Here is an 18874-nt window from a genome sequence, read left to right as displayed (position 1 = left end):
CTTTCTTTCTTTCTCTCTCTCTCTCTCTTTCTTTCTTTCTCTTAATGCATTCAGCTGCACATTGCTGAAAGTTAGATTGTACTTCTCTCCCAGGGCTTTGGTTTTGGGTTCCCCCTCCCTGTCCTGCAAAACAACCCGTAAATGATAATGAAATGCTTAAAGAAATACGAAAGGGTATCCAATTTCATCTACCTGGACAGTCTGGGAGCGTAGTGTGTAACAATAAACGAGTGTTCTTAAGTCGCAGCATTTCACTGGAAATGAGGCAGAACCTGTGTATTTTAACAGCTTTTTACAACTTGCAACCACTAGAAAATTTATTTTACTTTCTTGGGGAAGTCCAGTGAAATGCCCCTAAATTAAACTAAAGGGTCTTTCAGCCTTGAAGACAAAACCCATTTCTGCTGAGCACCTGAATATGTACAGGTGAATCCAGAAGACTGGAATGAAAGATAGTTTGTCTTCTGGCCAGTCTGACTCACTTCCAGCACTGTGATCATTTATTATCCAGAAAAGAAAGCCTGGCTTTCTGCTCTGCAAACACAGTGGTGGTCTTCGTTTCATGATGAATAGATTTACCATGTCTGCTCTAAAATGCATGATGACATAGAGTTTTCCAGAACACCTCCCCCAACACACCTGATGATGTTTTTAATGTATGTGCCATAAAAGAGTCAAGCACCTAGATGTATATCACCCCCCCTTCAATTTGCTACATAAACTTAAGGTGACTTGTAGAAGATATATTACCTTGCACACTGATGGATCCATTCGCATTTAAGCACAGATGACTGAACTTTGTTTTAATTTAAGCATGCAATACAAGGGTCCAAATCAAAGTATTTTGATCATGATAATGAAGATAAATTATAATGATATGCATATTTATCATCAGCTCTTCCGGACAAATAATTGTCTCGTTCATTTTGAAGGGGGACCTGTTTATTGCACCTTGTTGGTTTGCTAAGTGTCACTTAGCCTGTGTGTGAATAATGTCTGTTGATTCACTCCGGTAAATTTGGCAAGATCTGGTCTAGGACGACCAGGACGGTCTGGTAAGGAGCAAGCAGACAGACAGAATTTGGAAGAAATTTAAGACAGATGATAGGAAAGAAGAGGCAAAAGAAGTGGGGCAAGCAGCAACCATGGGCCAAACTAAGAAGGTTCATGGATAAAGAGTTTGGATTTGGATTTGATATCCTGCTTTATCACTACCCTAAGGAGTCTCAAAGCGGCTAGTATTCTCCTTTCCCTTCCTTCCCCACAGCAAACACTCTGTGAGGTGAGTGAGGCTGAGAGACTTCAGAGAAGTGTGACTAGCCCAAGGTCACCCAGCAGCTACATGTGGAGGAGCGGGGACACGAACCCGGTTCACCAGATTACGAGTCTTGTACAAGGCACAATCAAGCCTGGAACCAATGAAGCTAAAGACCTCACAAAATATAATTTTGAACAGTACGTTTACTGTGTGGGGCTATTTTGAACATTTACTTCTAAGGAGGATAATAGAAAGCAATCTCCTTGTTTGCATTGCTTTCAGGTTTGTCCAGTGGCAAAAAAGAAACACATTGAACATCCTTGGCACAACACAAAGATCTGATGCGGCCATTGCTACTGCTGATCTGCCTAGTCTTTCCTTCTCCCTCTGAACCCTTCATGCCCAATTTACAACCAGCTGTGCATTTGGTGCTGAGTGATGACATCAGTCCAGCTGTGCACTCCAGCTGACATCCCTCTCCCTATTGCTTGCCACTCCATCTGGCATTCAGCATTTTTTGACACTATGTCAATAAAGCCTACCCAGGAGACATGTGACATTAATGATGACAGTAAGTGCTCGTTCATTATTTTTCAGAAATTAATCACAATATCATAGCATATTATATTAGATATGTCTTACTGCAATACATGAGTTATATTGGTTTTTGTTTAAAAATCAACTTTATTCTGCATTATTCTGCCTTTTAAGGAATATTATTTCCTTTGGAAATACAGTAATCTGTATCAACCTGCTGGTGGTCGGGGAGATAAAGAAAACGATTCCAGAAAAAATAAAAAATGCTGTACAAAATCCCGATTTGGTCATACATTTTGGTACTTGTCAATAAACGAAAGCACCATATGTAAACAAAACATTCCTTTCAACATTAGGTCAGCCTTTAAGAAAAAGATCTATTAGTCATTACAAATGAATGTTCGTGCACCTGTAAAATCTGAGGTGCATTCTTTCAAGTTTTTATTTCAACAGTATCTGTCAGAATAACCCCCTACTTAAAAAACAACAACCCAAGTATTAATACTAGACAAACTTTTCCAAATGTCACAGAACTGAATTAAGCTCATACCGAGCATGAGAACTATGAGAATTACTATGTGAATTTATGCACTTCTCTCTGCTAGTTCAGACACATGTAAATCTTTTCCAGCCCTGCTCAATGGCTAGCAGAGATTCATAGTACATGCACTGTAAGACTATGTGAACATAGAAACCAAACTAAAACGTTACTCGCATAGGTGAACCAAAAACCCTGCCGTGCAATTAAGAGGGAGAGTGCGCAAAAAGCACCAGAAGCTCAATCCTACAATTGAGTTCAAAGCTCTTCATGCCAGGACCTGAGGACCGAGGACCCTTGATTTTGTTGCTCCAACACTGCTAATAGACTCTGCTCCCTGCACCACAGCAGCAGCAGTTTGAGTTTGGATTTGATATCCCGCTTTATCACTACCCGAAGGAGTCTCAAAGCGGCTAACATTCTCCTTTCCCTTCCTCCCCCACAACAAACACTCTGTGAGGTGAGTGAGGCTGAGAGACTTCAGATAAGTGTGACTAGCCCAAGGTCACCCAGCAGCTGCATGTGGAGGAGCGGGGAATCGAACCCGGTTCACCAGATTACGAGACTACCGCTCTTAACCACTACATCAGTAAATGGGAATACCTCTGTGCTAATGACTTTGGAAAGAGGAACGCTTTATATGGCAAATGAAGCACAGAGCAAATGCTAGGGTAACAGACCAGTGTTAACTCCCAGCACCTTCCATCACACTGAAGCAAGAGTATCTATGTGCAAACTGAGATCTTATTCCTCTGATACAGATCCTGTCCCTGGCTTCTCCCAGTTAGCAGTCTCATTGATGGTAGATAGATAGATGATAGATAGATAGATAGATAGATAGATAGATAGATAGATAGATAGATAGATAGATAATTTATTACGGTCAGAGACCAGCTTATAAAACACACTTGGGGGTACAATCCCAGAAGGAAAACAAACATTAAAAACAATGTACAACAATAAATTTAAAATGTATAAATGTGATAAGCATATAGACACTTAAAACTTTAAGATAAGCTACCGCAGAGAGATGACCCAGAGTCACCCATGGAACTGAGTTTGGGGATTTTCTTGAACGAACTAGTTTAGGTCGGGGGATGGTCTGATGTATTCTGGTCTTCCTGGGCACTCCCATGTAGCACTCATTCCAGTAATCTACCTTGGATGTTACCAGAGCCTAGAAAATGGATATCAGATCCCCAACAGTTTGGATGTTGCAGTCAGTAACTATTGGTTTGGTTTTTAGGCACTGGATCCAGACAACCACACGGAATACGCCTAATTTCCCCATACCATTACAGCCTCCTATGTATAATAATAAGCATATTTTCATTATTCTTCTTTTGGGTTTTTTTAAGGAAATAAGGTCAAAGGTAGGCTATTGTGTTTCATCTTGTTACTCCTGGGTATACTTACTAGATGCAAACAAAGACAGGATCCCTATTAATAGTTACCCCATGAGTTAAGCAGAGGCAGAAGAAGGAAACCGTTTTTCATGTAATCAATACAACTCATGAATATTAAAAACAGAAAACAACAGTTTTGTGGCTTGACTGGCTTTGTTGGAGTTTGGAATTGTTTCAGCTGGATTAGATACTTGCTTTCCCTCTACAGCTGTGTGAATCCTGAAGGGCTCTCTTCACAAAACGGACCCCTGCAGTTTGATTCACAGAATTTGGAAGAGAACCAACCTTTCTATGGCTGCTAAGAGATTCAGGCTCATGACCGCATTTTGATTTCCTAGTAACTCTCTCTGTGTGTATATATGTGTGTGTAATATTTATTCATAGAATGTCCTAGCACATGCCTGCTAGACAAATCCAGGGGTTCCCTTGACATAGTTATGAGAATTGTTAAGCTTAATTGCCCTTGAGCAATTTCAAAAGATGACAGCACATAGAACTGGTGTGTGTGTGTGTGTGTGTGTGTATTGGTTGGCTTCTGAGGTGCTAATAATGGAACTTGATTGTTACACACTTCCAATTATCACCAGAAAAACTTTATTATAGCTTATTTGTGAGGCAGAGACTTCTATGTTTACCATGCTCTCATTGACTTTGACTCTTAATTTTTAATTTTTTTATTTGTACACCACTCAGTTTTATTTGTACAGTTGTGTTTGTTTTATCTATTTATTAAGGAAATTTTATTGTATGTCATTGTTTTTATGTAAACCACTTATCCAATAATTTAATAATCAAGAAATAGTCTAGTAGCTGATATTAATTGACCATTAAATATATAGGTTCAGAAGTCGAATGAAAATTTATTAGGGTGGTATCATAAAAAGAGGAAGTAGAACATCAAAAGAAGACAAATGGTGACACAGATTTGCAAAAATAAAAATGCAGATAAGAATTTGGATGCAAATTTATAAAAATAACAATACTATTAATTCAAATAGAAACACATCTCACCATAATAGGAAAGGCTGTGGCCTGTTGACCCATATGCTGCTGTCTAGATGTCAACTGTCAATGGGCAACAATTCTCCCTTCAAAAGGTTCTTTAACTTTAAATCTGCAATGGATAACCTTTCAAATACAGGACTCATGGCCACCTTAGAAGTACTCATAAGCAAAATAAACCTGAACAAATTATTTTTTGGGTTGGGAACTCAGGTTTATTTGACAGATGCCCATGAAAATTATAGCTGCCAGTTCTGATTTTGGAAGATTTCATTTGCACATCAAGTTATTCTATATGCTTTTAGAAGTTTCAAAGTCAGCTTAGCTACTAACCATAATAATAATAATAATAATAATAATAATAATAATAATGAAGGTCAAGTCTTTCATTGACTTCTACCCATGGGTGTTTGAAGTCAAGCCTAGATATCCTTTGGCAAGAAGTAGGAAACACTGCAGATATGGAATTTTACTGAACAAAGAGAAGCAGGCAAACCATATGTTTTGGAAATGAGATTTGGCTAGCTTTCCTACACTGAGGTGGATCTGTCTGGCTTTAAGAAGTTCAACTTGTTTTCGTTTGAGCAGTAAGAAAAAAACAAAATCTGAAGGAATTGTTATCTTTACAAGTCTTTACTTCTAAATGAGACAATAGCTTTATAAAAAGGCAAACATCTCTGCACTGTAGTCAAATCTGCTCCAGAGAGTTGGTGGGACCCCTAAAGTCAATTTGTGGGGTGCACATGGAGAACTGAAGGAGTGCCAACTGAAGGGGTGCAAGGTCACCCAGTGAAGTTTGCAACTGTGCAGGGACTTGAATCCAGAATGTCTCCCTGGTCTAAATCCAACACTCTAATCACTAGAGAAAACCTGAGAGCTAGCCTGGAAATCTCGCAAATGGAGCTGATGCAGAGTCTCACAGCAGCTAAACTGTCCTCAACATTTTCCACATCAGGAACCTTCTTTTTTTAGTGTAACTTCTCAGCTGTCCCCATCTGACCCTTCCTGTTAGCAGTGCCAGCACCTGCTTAAAAAAATGAACAAAACTGGTTATGTGACAGCATCTCAGTCATCTGTCTCATGATGCTCACAGCCAATGAGGAGAATGGAATACCAAATCAAACACTTATCTACTCTAAAAGCAGGGCATTAGGAATGAAGCGGGTTTTACTTGCTGCTAAGATAAATGATTTACAGAGAGTCACACATGTCCTGTTTGGCTTCTAACATTGGTACAAAAAAAGCTCAAGTTCTTAAAGTAAAATTTGGAATCCCCGGTAGCTTTTTTAGATGCTACATATTCATCAGATCCTGGTCTTGGCAGCAAAACAAGGGTTTTCTCCCTCCTTCCCCCTCTATTGTTTTCAATAGAGCAAAGCCAAAAATGGGCAGATGTTCACTACCTCTCCTTGCCTCTCTCTGACACATGCAGGGTACAAGAGAAGTATTCTCTTTGACACTTTCCCCAGCTCACCCAGCCAGGAATAACATACGGCTTCACTGGCAGGACCCTGAAGTTGCTTCTGGACCTAGGGTCAAGGGGAGGGAAAAAAGCCAGCAAAGACATAAATAAACAGGACTGGAATGACTAACTACCATAAGGAGAATAAAACTCTCCCGCCACCCCCCTGTACAAGATCCAAGGAATCTGTTGCTGAAATTCATATATGCTGGCTACATTTAGAATTTTTTGGTCTGAAGTTGTAATGGCCATTCAAGAGATTTGGGGGTGGGGGTAATAAGAATGTTTATTGCACAGAGTCCTGGTTCACCCCTTTACTGAGGTAGGGGCCACTCGACTGTAATCATCTTTCCTAACTGTTTGTCCAGACTATTATTTTTAAAAATCCCAAAGAAAAGGGCTCTACACTTTCCAATTTGCTCTATCAGCCAATGGGTTTTTCAACTGCTGATGCTAACTCCATTTGAAAACTGTCGTAATTTGTCCCATAATCTGTTGCCAGCGGTTGGGAAAATTTTTTTCTAGATGGTTTTTAGATATTTGAAGACTGTCAAGACCAAATCATATTGCTAAAGGCAAACATGCCCATTTTATTTAACATTTCCCTATTCAACAATCTTATTTTATCCCTTTTCTTCTTTGCTGCTCTTTATTGAATCATTTTCAATTTATCTGTATTTTTTTTTAATGTTGCATCAGAAGAGCAGCATAGTTTTTATATTGTAAACTGCCCTGCGATCCTTGGGTGAAAGGTGGTATAGAAATTCAATAAATAGATGGGGATTCCTCCACAGATATTGACCAAATCCAAGTCTAAGTAGTTTCATAGAACATATTTGCAGTTTGGTGCATACTGAATCCTAGTCAATAGAGCTGCAAACTGATCTGTTTTTAAAATGCCTGAATTTAAGCTGCCATCAAACTAGATTTTCTTTTTAGTCAGTGGAATAGCATATTCAAACAAGTATAGGTTCATTCTCTGGAAAATGTGGCAATATCATGCACATTGTCTTGTATCAATCTGTGTTGATCTCAACACAATTTAGGTTGTGTTGCCCATCTAGTCAGCAAAACTCATATCCAATTCACGTTTTAATATAAATCAATATTTTAATTCATTAATAATTTGAATAGCAAATAACTTTCCCCAGCCACTCCGGGCGGCTTGCAGCATTTCTAAAAACATAAAACATGAGAAACTTTACTTCAGAGGAGAACTGGCCTAAACAGGATTTAGATATTCTACCTAGGAACTGTAAGTCAGTGCATAATAACAGATATTAAGGCTTGATCAGTTGCTAACAGACCTACAGAGGGAAAATTCAGTTTTAAATGCAGACTTTTGGGGGGAAATATAATAACAGTAGATGAGGTAGAATATAATCTACAGTATATGCTAACCACTGACTGATTTCCATAAGTAAATTGCCTCAAAAAGATCCCAGAAAACTATTCTCTGGCATCTATGTGTTGTACAAGAAGGAAGCACCTGCAAGCAGTTTTAGGACAAGAAAAACCTGTAAACAGAGTTCCTATGCTGCTTTCCTAAACTGATACGAATAGATGTACTAAAACTGGTTATTTGGACACTATTCTTGGAACATTTGTGCTGCAGTTTTATTGTCAGTATTTCTTCACTCGGGGCCGGATATTACCCTGCCTAATGTGGGCGGAAGAACGCACAATGTGCATATGTGGTAGGGAACTCTGCAAGAGGATGAAGGGAGACAGGAGACTTGTTGCATACTTCTTTCCCTTCATGTACATGCTGTACAGCTGGAGCTGTAAAACTTTGATGCATGGTGGTGTCCAGTTACTTAGCACTTGATATGGTTCCTCAAAAGGATTTTACCTATGTGCATGAGGCTGGTAGGGAGAGAAACAACAGGCGGCCTCTGTACTTTTTCTGGGCACTGAATATACGTTACGTGTGATCTTTATAATCTGTTTATGTTGGGAGATAAAATGAAAATCGGTGGGGTGGGGAATAATCTCCACAACTGCAGAAGCACCATGAGAGGAGTGGAATATGTTTTCTGAGAAACGAAGCATTGGTGCAGTGACCGATAACCTTTTTGAACCATCTGGATATGCTTTGACCAATTTCCCTATTAACGAAGTGGGTGGTATGCACAAGGGCATGCTGAACAGAAGGTAGGAGAGAGAAACTATGGACCTCTGTGGCTTGGGAGAATCCTTGAGGCAAAATCCTGTTTCTGGGCCAGGGCCTCCCCAAGGCTAGCAGGGGCCACAGATATTGGCTTTGTGCTGCAAGACAGGATATGTGCTCCCTGCTGCCTACTGTAGCAGCAAAGAGCAATGAACAGGTCTAAAACGGGGAAAAGAATTGGCCTTGGCACACATAAGCTGGGTTCCGCTCAACTCGGGGGACACACACAGAATTGTGATGTCACACGTGCACCGCACATGTGACATCACAAGGTGGGAGGAGGCCCCACAGGGCCCGTTGCAGCCTCGGGAAGGCCAGATGAGGCCTGCTGTGGCCGTGGGTATGCCCAACGGGGCCCGTTGTGGCTACAGAGTATTGAGGGGGCCAATCCCCCTCCTTGAAAATTTGGGTGGTATTAGATTGTGGGTGAACATATCAGACGACTCAGCGATTCTTCAGACAGCTCTTGTTTATTCACAGGCCAGAACAGAACTGAACTGAAGGGTTCAGCCAGCCTACTTATATAGAGCTCCACTACAACGCAACAGTAACAACTTTCTGTAACTATCCAATCACTGAACGTCACTTTCAATTCCTTATTTGCATATGTGGAACTGAGTGAAAACTATCTACAGTATTCCCCTGCTGGCCCAGGGTGAGAACTTCAGTATATAACAGGTGGGACCTCAGCCCCCTGCCTCCCCCGGTAGGCTTAGTTCCCCCATAAGATCTAACTGTTGTTAGCCGCTCTGAGCGCAGCTTCGGCTGGGGAGGGTGGGAGATAAATTTTTAAAATATTATTTATTTATTTATTTATTTATTTATTTATTTATTTATTTACCTGTGAGGAGACTCTCCTTGCACAGATTAAACAAGAGAACTCTAGTATGCCTCTCTGCTCAAGTCAAGCTTTCAGAGTTGCAGCTACTGTCTCCAGAGCCAGCTCTATTAGAGTCAGGAAATGTGAAGAGCATCTTTAGAAGATGGCAACACAATACGTGTCTTATCTAAGCAGAAGTTCAGTGGGGCTTCCCCAGATTGTGTGCAGTATTAGCTTTATGGTATATATAAGACTGTAGCCAAAGAGCACAATCCTATGTATGTCTGCTTCTATGAATCATTGGGCTGTATTCTTCTAACCTGCCCTGTCAGCACAGGGATTACCACAACAGAACCTTCCCCTTCTCAACTACCTGCATGTGCCCTGTGCCTTGCTAGAAGGCTTGGGGAACCCTAAAACAAAGTTAGGGGTGTGCAGGGAGGGGGGGGGGGTGTTCCACTGCGCAAGCAGAAATCCTTGCACTAACAGAACTACTTTGTTAGCACTACATCCGATGGAACTTATTCCCAGCCAGGTATATCTAGGACTGCAGTCTAAATCTTTGAAATATTAGAGGGTACGCTATCTCCTCTAGATTTATGGTTAATTTTATTTGCTCAGCAATCCTGTCAAGCGGATAATCCAGTGTGTTTCAAGGTAGAACTGGGTTTTGAACCCAGATCTCCCATATGCAAATCCAACATGAAATGTGAAGAGGGGCATGTGGGACCCCCCAAAAAAAATTTTCACTGTGAAAACAATAAACAAAAAAAAATCCAGACTCACAATTTGGGAATCTCAGTTCTAGAATAAGACTCCAATGTGCAGTATAAACAGGACTTTTTTCAGCTAAAACTCACCAGAACTCAGTTCCAACACCTCTCACGTGGGCGCCATTGCCATTCTAAGAGAACGAGAAAAGCATTCGTGGTGTGTCCCAGCACCACTTTTGCTAGAAACATACCACTGAGTATAACTATAGCAGGAGCCAAATATCTGACGACTCTTGATACTGATGTGTTATACACTGACTTTATTCTATTACTAATTCAAAGAACCCTATTACAGATTACAAATATGAAAATACTGTTCAGGAGCTAGAGGCAATGTTATTGTACACAAATTGTTCTGAACAAAAATGGCAGTACTGAACAGCCTAGTAGCATGAATTATTTGGTAACTTAACTAAATAAAGAATGTCTTGCCCTCACCATCTAACACACACACGCAACCTCCATGGCACAGGAAGTCCTTTCGCTTTTCAGAACATCATCCATCATGCTAAGGGAAACTGCAGGAAAGTAACCTACTACTTCTTAATAGGCTTCTGCACAGAGAGTTGCTTTGAAGCAGCAGCTGCCCATAGTAAATTTCACTGACCCTTGGTGCCATTCACCAGGTTTCCAACTGTTTTGTCTCCTAAGCTCAGTGTTAGGACCAAGTCACAGCACCTGACAAAACTAAGAAGCCACAACAATATGAGGATTTAAAGCCTCCCGTGCTGTTATCTTTTCCACATAGCACCAGCAGAGAGACCTGATGCCAGCATGTTTACCACTACAGGGTGAGTTTGCCTTCTAGAAAGCAAAGTACAATACATTTTTAAAAGAAGATAGCATTTTGCTGTACATCTGTAAATAAAGCTTACAGAAGTACACGTGGCCTCTTAGAATACCAGATGGTGCTTCTAGGTTCTCTTCTGTTAAAATCTAAAAGAAAGGGGAAATCAGTTGTGTCACTGAGGTACTGAGATGAGGAAAATTGCAGTTGGTGAGAGCCTGCTTTCCATGAAACTCCTAAAGGGAAAGGAACACACACACACACACACACAGTCTGTGCAAGGCTATCCTATTTCATTTCATGCAGAAGCAACACTCTAAACGTTACAGAGAAAATACTCTAAACATTAACCCTAACCCACCCTACTCTCTTGAATGTAATTTTTAATGGATTTTAATGGGTGGATATGAATTCTAATAAATACTAGCATCAAAGCTGAAATCATGTCCTCACACTATTTTGTTATTAAAACAACAACAAGGAAACAACACTACAGTGGTACTTCAGGTTAAGAACTTAATTCGTTCTGGAGGTCCGTTCTTAACTTGAAACTGTTCTTAATCTGAGGTAGCACTTTAGCTACTGGGGCCTCCCAGTGCCGCTGTGCCACCGCAGCGAGCTTTCTGTTCTCATCCTGAAGCAAAGTTCTTAACCCGAGGTACTATTTCTGGGTTAGCGGAGACTGTAACCTGAAGTGTCTGTAACCCGACGTAACACTGTATTGCACCATGAAAGGCTTTGCGATTGCCTTTCTTAAACAATTCATGATATAATGAAATTACATATAACTACTGATGTAGTGGATGAAAACTGTTGCTCTTTTGAAATCAGCAGTGGACAGAGCAGAGCTATGGCTGCTGCTATATTTTGTTTTTATCATTGGTAAAAATGGTAAAATTGTATTACTCCCTCTTCCTCAGTACTGGCTCATTTTCTTTTGTTTTCTTAGACGAAAATTAAACGATTAAATTAAATGCCCCCTAAAACCCTAACAAACCACCAGAAGATCAAAGGAGGATTTACAACCAGTAGGTTTATGCCCCATAAGCTCCATTATTCCCATGCATTAAAACTGCACAATTTGTCAACTGCCCTGAAAACCTGGCGATGCTAAACTAGCCATTAAGCAGATGATTTCACAAGATATTTCAAAGGAGGGAAAGCTAATTTTGCTGTTTTATATGCCCTTCTTTACAAAGCAAGTGGAAAAAGCCTGTAGATACACTGTCTTGGGAAAGCAGTGGGTTGATGGAAAGCACATCACTAATATATTCAGTATGTACTAAAATTGAGGGAAAGTTTTATAAAATTATTTATCAGTGGGGACTGACCCAGACAAACAACACAGTTTTCCATGCAATGCCGTTCTCTCTGTGTGAAAGAAGGCCATACAAAATGGTCACAATCCACAGCAGAGAAGTGAGTTAGGTAGTCACAGAAACATGGCAACTTCAGGGATGTAGTTAAGTCAGAAAGAGAAGTCTGAATTCTGTGTTAATGTATCATGATCTGGACTTGAAGCAAAGGAGCTAATAAGAGTGCATGTAGAGTGCATGTACATTTCTCTAATCAGAGTTTGCTCCCACAAGCCTGGGATTGAAAAAAGGTACCGGTGGAGTACAGGGTCAGGTTTAAGGTGCTGGTTTTGACCTTTAAAGCCCTATGCAGCCTAGGACCCTCATACCTATGGGACCGCCTCTCCTGGTATGCCCCGCAGAGGACCTTAAGGTCCACAAATAACAACACTTTGGAGGTCCCAAGCCACAATGTGGTTAGATTGGTTTCAACTAGGGCCAGGGTCTTTTCAGTACTGGCCCCGACTTGGTGGAACAATTTGTCACAAGAGACCAGGTCCTTGCGGGATTTGATATCTTTCCGTGGGGCCTGCAAGACGGAACTGTTCCACCTGGCCTTTGGTTTGGACTTAGTCTGACCCTTATGTTTCCCTCCCCTTATGGTTTTGATTTATGGGGTACTACCCATATTTTAATTAACTTCTTTTTTTTCTATTTCGTTTTATTGTAAATTTATTGGTGTTGGCCGCCCTGAGCCCGGTTCTGGCAGGGGAAGGCAGGGTATAAATAAAAAAATTATTATTATTATTATTATTATTATTATTATTATTATTATTATATTGCTTTTCCATAGCTTTTTGATACAGATAAAGTGACATCACTGAGCAGAATGCACACACATTGGCCAGAGTCTAAGGGTGGAGAATCTCATGCTTGGGGATTGACTGCCCCCCCTCCACAACCAGTTTCTCTGGGGGGCTATCAGGACTCCCTTGCTCCATGCCCTCCTTGAATATTTTCGCTTGACAGGGAATGTGGTCTGGGGTTTCTCACATTACTTAGCGGAATGGGAAGGAGTGGCAGTGCAGAGGTTCACAAATTACTAGGGAAAGGAAAGAACCAGTTCTAAAGCTTGGTTCACGGCTGCTGCAGCAGGCCTAGCTTCCATTATGGAATTGAACTAGGGAAGATTTCATCTTTTGTAGGATTAATCAATCGCAAAGTTTTAAGCTGTACATGTTCATGCACAACTGTACAGTTCCAACAAAATACTTTATTTCATGCAATACTTAGGTTGAGGTGCAAACCAAGTGGACTCAATAAAGTAGCTCAAGCTGAGATGTCTAAAAGCAGCAATACTGTGTCTGGATTTAACTTGATTAAAAAGCCTAGTGAAGACTTCTGCAGTGATTTTTCATCACTCCTAATTAATTAGTAGGGTAATGCAAAAATGAACATTCCCAGTTCCATGTGTGCCTCTAATTTCATTGCCATCTGAAACAAATTCAGCTAGACTAGCCTCTTTAAAACAGGAAAGAGAAAGACAAGCTGTTTTCCACATCTGGAAAATAGAACAGCAGCACAGTAATTTCCAATTGTCTGTAGAAAAACACACACACCAAAACATTCTATTTATTCATCTCTTTCAAAGGTATTAAGACAGCAAACAGAATTCTTACATATAAGAATTGGGTTCATGTAGAGCTCTGGAATGAACATGGGATCTTCAGAATGATCCTATGTAGGTTTACAAAGAAATAAGTCCTAGTGAGTTCAGAGGGCTATTCTCAAGCATTTCTGCTCCCTTTCTTTCCAGTTCTCTGCCTGGCCCTAACCGCTATCTTTGATACCACTAGAGTAGTTTCAATTATTATTATTATTTATCCAACTTATTAGTCACTTGTAACACTAAAAGGGACGCAGGTGGTGCTGTGGGTTAAAGCCTCAGCGCCTAGGACTTGCCGATCGAAAGGTCGGCGGTTCGAATCCCTGCAGCGGGGTGCGCTCCCGCTGCTCGGTCCCAGCGCCTGCCAACCTAGCAGTTCGAAAGCACCTCCGGGTGCAAGTAGATAAATAGGGACCGCTTACCAGCGGGAAGGTAAACGGCGTTTCCGTGTGCGGCTCTGGCTCGCCAGAGCAGCGATGTCACGCTGGCCACGTGACCCGGAAGTGTCTCCGGACAGCGCTGGCCCCTGGCCTCTTAAGTGAGATGGGCGCACAACCCCAGAGTCTGTCAAGACTGGCCCGTACGGGCAGGGGTACCTTTACCTTACCTTTAACACTAAAAGGTCTCCAGGTGATTTACAATGTATTTAATATTTAACATATTTTATCTAACCCATACATAAGATCTTAGCACACTTTAAAAAGCAAAATTACAATTACTGAAAATCAAGATTTCCCCCTGAAAGCCCAGGCATACTTATCAATTGACAGAATACAAAAAGGCAATTCCTGCTTTCTCCCTGAGCATTGTCTGTGATTCATGAGGGGGTAGTCTTAATATTTGTCCTCAATATTTGTCCTCCAGAGACAAATGCTCTGTCATGTTAAACAAATAAGAATTTCATGGTCCTGAATACAACCAAAATGCAAGCACCCAAATGCCATTTAAATGCCATTTTTATGTAGTGTGCTGCTGCCTGTCCTTGGTGCTTAGAACAATTCTTTCTATGTTGTCTTTAACAACACAAATATTGAATTTTCTTCTTTTTGGTGTGACACCTGATTTGGAAAGGATTATAACATTCAGTGCTGAGCCTGGCCTCCTCTGAAAGGAGAAACCAAATGTAGGGTTGTACATCTGAGGGTACACAAATAAAGCACAAACACCAGAACAGCTGAGAAACGAGTCGCTGACTGGAAGAAGCATCTTGGCTTCACAGAGGAGAGAGAGAAAAGCCAGGAAATCAAGTCCTCCAGTCACAGTCAGAGTGACAGGAGAAACAGACTGGAAAAGAAAGTCCCAGAGCAAACATCTGTAAGGACTGCTACTGTGAAAGAAAGGGCAGAAAGCACAAGCTCACATGCACCTTTGCTCAGCAGCCTGAAACTTAAGCCAAAAGCAGCGATATGGGATCAAAGACAGTGGCAGGGCTATCTGCTGTTTGCTTAGGAACACCATCGGAGCAGATGGTCCCCCATGTGTTGATTCTCTATTCCCCTACTAAACAGCCACTTTAAAGTAAGCATGAAATAGCATGGGAGAAACATCTGCACATAGTCCAGCAGACCACCAGTAGTGTAGCAAAGGAAAAGAGAGAGGAGGGGAAGGGAAAGGAATGCAACCATTCAGGCATAGCCAGAACTAGGTTTGGGACAGGCACCCCAGCGAGTGGCATAACCTCAGTGTGTATACATATGTATAGCCACTCACTGGTTGTCTTTTCCTTTCATTACACAGCAGGAATATGCTTGCGTTCTCACCCCCCAACTTACAGTAGGCCACAAGATACTCTGCATGAGCAACCTGGGGCAGGGAGGCGGGGTAGCGTTTGAGAAACTCCCAGGGAAGGACTCATTCCTTAATCCCAGCTTCTCTACTGATAGTGCCCTTCTGTGGTTTTCACAGTTTTGTATAAGGATATTGTCTTTGAAAGGGTATTGGCCTGCCCTCTGAGCTTATGCGATGATGAGGCTCTGTGCATGTGCCAAAGATAACCACTGCCGGAGCTTTCTCTTTAGGTTTTTTTTTGCCACAGAGGGTCCTCTTGCCCAAGAGGCAAGCCACTGATCAGTTTAAAAAAGAGATTTGTCTCTTCAGCTTGTGGAACTGCTCTAGGAAAAACACCAAAAAAGCTTGGGCAGCACATTTGCCCCCACTCCGCCCGCAACTTTCTCACAGAAGTTCCACCTGTTGAAAAAGCAGATCACATTTTTATACGGAGCAGTGGCTTGTCTCTTTAGCATTCCCTCAGTCTAGAGAATCTACCTCCTTGTGGTTAATGTTGTCTATTCGTCTAACATATTTCCTTCCCCAATAATGAGGCAGAAGGAGTCCACTGTCTCTGGTGACAGAAGCAGTGAATTGGAACTCATGCCCTCCTCATTATGCCCATGCAGTGAGGCAAGAATCTCTGTCGCCACCTCCCTGCCTCAACTTGCCCTGATCCGAAAAAGGGCCAAGAGACATTTCGTGAGAGGTGGCCCAAAAAATGCCTGCGCACACCCGGAATATTGCAGTCGGAATTAGTGTCCATGTTGAAAAAAGCTCAACAACGTTTGTGTCCGTATCTTCATTTTTTGAAATATGGCAACCCTTATTTACCACATTGGCTAGAAAGACTTTATAAACTTTAAAATACAATATTCTAGCAATATCACGCATGTCAGGAAGAGGCCAAGAGACATGCCAAGGCCCACTACCACCATGGGGAGACCCAATGAGACCTGCCACCACTGCGGGGAGGTCCAGCAAGGCCCGCTGCCACTACAGGAAGCCCTCGGCCCTCAAGATTGGGAGGGTTCAGCCCTGTCCCCACATACTTTGAGGACACCTCAGCCTCTTAGAGTTGGCATCTATGGTTTGGATGAACAATCTGCAAACTTCATACTTGATCCCTGGAGGTGGTCAAGAAAGCACTGGCATGCAAATGTAAAATGGCCACACAGCCTATAAGCTATAGAAGGGCACTATTGAGGCACAATAACTTCTAATCCACTTTGAAATCTTGTGGGGGGGAGGGCGAAACACAGAAAGCTACAGACCTGGCTGTGGAAAGTAATGGAACTGAAAATACCACATATTTTTGAAAATCGAAGGCCCACAAACAGAAACACAACATACATCCTCTCCAACATTTCTCCTATGAAAATAGGGACGTTCTATTCCATAATAATAAATTTACTATTTATACCCCACCCATCTGGCATGGTTACCCTAGCCACTCTGGGTGGCTTCCAATATATATAAAAACATAATAAAACATTTAACATTTAAAAACTTCCCTATACAGTACTGCCTTGAGACAGCTCAGGGGTTGCATAACTCTATACCCTCCAACATCTATCTGATGAAAATAGGGACGTCCTAAGGAAAAGTGAGATGTTCTGGGATCAAATCAGAAACTGGGACAGCTTATGTAAATCTGCAACTGTCCCTGGGAAATAGGGACACTGGGAGGGTCTGAACATATAGAAACCAAACCCAATCCAAAGACATAAGCAACAAACAACTCCAGCAGAACAAATCAAATCACACCATACCAACCTCCAGCGTTGCATGATTAATGTGGTACAGGCTGCAAACTAATATAAATATTAGTGTACCAGCTTCCTATATAGTGCTATCTTATACGTGTCTACTTAGAAGTAAACCCCACTGAGTTCAATAGCATTTACTTTCTAAGTTATTATAGGATTGGCACCTCAATCATATAGCAGTATAATTTTTCATACTTGTGCGTTAGTTCAGTATTTCCAATGTTTTAGGAAAAGCAGCCCTGATGTGTTTTGCCATTTTCACAAGCGAGCCTTGAGCTTCTTTCTGTCATGCAGACTTTTAAAAAATTGTTAACTTTAAAAATGCTTCAGGGTGGTGCAAGTTTCTAAATTGTGTCTCATTTACAAAATACTCAGCAACTAGAAATATTCAGCAGTCAGATTAGTCCAAATCAAATCCAGAAGTGATTCCAGTTCAACAAGGAGGCCTGTTGGAAACAGTGAAGATGATGACAGGAATTTTCCATTTTTCTTCTTCTTCTTGGATGGTACATATTGAAACTAAATTATCCCTTTTCCCCAATAAAGCCAGTTCTTCTGCTGAATAAGTCTCCCTTCTGTTTGGTTGCATCTATTTTGAGCAAATAGCACCTGTGTTACAATGACAGTTCCATAATGAGACCCTGGTGTGGAAAGAAGACAGGAAAGATTGCCATATTCACCAGCAAATGCTCTGCAACAGAAATAAGCAGGCCGAGGCAAGAAGGAGCACGCTTTTGCTGCATATGTGTGGGAATTAGACACTAGTTCCCATTTGCAGAGTATGCGGATGTCAGCCCTGGGTCGTTTGACCCGTTAATTAGTTCTCTTTTCCCTCCTATAAAAACTACGCGAGATACTCTCTTTTAAAGTTTAAGGAACAAATAACTTTTACTTGGTGTACTTACAGCTGCAGAGTAAATATACAGTGCAGGGGTCTGTTTCTTAAGTTGCTAATATTTCTTACATAGATTAAACTGTGACAGACGGTTAGAGGCACAACATAGCATACCTGCTGCTCTAACTGTTAAGATTAGCATTAACTGCCATAACTGTACCAACTGCCATAACTGCCAGAAGGTATATGACATCTCAGAGTTCCACACCTCTTGCAATTAACCCTTTACATACCGTATGCATTTTGGATGCTAACATCCTGCAATATGGTCAAACGCCATTTCAGCAGTAGGAAACTTGAGTGAGCCCAACCTTATATAGGAAATCTGTTACCTTCAAAGAAAGATAACATATTGTTGTCTTAACTCTGTTGTCCAACCCTCTTCAAAATACAGTGGTAGCTCGGTTTTCTGTTCCGGAAGACCGTTCAACTTCCGAAATGTTTGAAAACCAAAGCAATGCTTCCAGAAGCATTTACTTATGGAAAACTCAATATGGAAGCCACTTGGCCAATGGCGGAGGAAAGGGGGGTGCGGCCCACCCCGGGTGTCATCACTGAGGGTGTGTGTGTGACAAAATGAGTTTTTAAAAAATTGGGCTCACAAAACGTTTTAGGAGTGACATGGTGGCTGAGGCACCTGCAGGTTCCGCGCTGCCTGAAACAGCAGCGTGGGACTTGCGTCTGCCTACTGCCTCTCCCTCAGCCGCCCTACAGCTGAAGGGGAGGTGG

General features: G+C 41.5%; 1 protein-coding gene and 2 long non-coding RNA genes across 6 annotated transcripts in view; all 3 read right to left on the bottom strand.

Annotated features, from left to right (window-relative positions):
- The window catches only part of SLC25A21 (solute carrier family 25 member 21), a 300979-nt gene that overhangs the window by 182536 nt on the left and 99569 nt on the right, over positions 1 to 18874 (bottom strand). The gene's annotated exons all lie outside the window — the stretch shown is intronic.
- Positions 22 to 5086, bottom strand: LOC307204395. The gene is made up of 2 exons (XR_013833675.1): positions 4751 to 5086; positions 22 to 1052 (listed from the first exon to the last, which is right to left on the bottom strand). It is a non-coding gene; the product is annotated as an uncharacterized lncRNA (long non-coding RNA).
- Positions 5095 to 18463, bottom strand: LOC307204222. The gene is made up of 3 exons (XR_013833531.1): positions 18156 to 18463; positions 17258 to 17839; positions 5095 to 5768 (listed from the first exon to the last, which is right to left on the bottom strand). It is a non-coding gene; the product is annotated as an uncharacterized lncRNA (long non-coding RNA).

Source organism: Podarcis cretensis (assembly GCF_951804945.1).
Source record: "Podarcis cretensis genome assembly, chromosome: 1".
Lineage (NCBI taxonomy): Eukaryota > Metazoa > Chordata > Lepidosauria > Squamata > Lacertidae > Podarcis > Podarcis cretensis.
The sequence above is the reverse complement of the archived record's forward strand: the minus strand, read 5'-3'. Positions and strand labels throughout refer to the sequence as shown.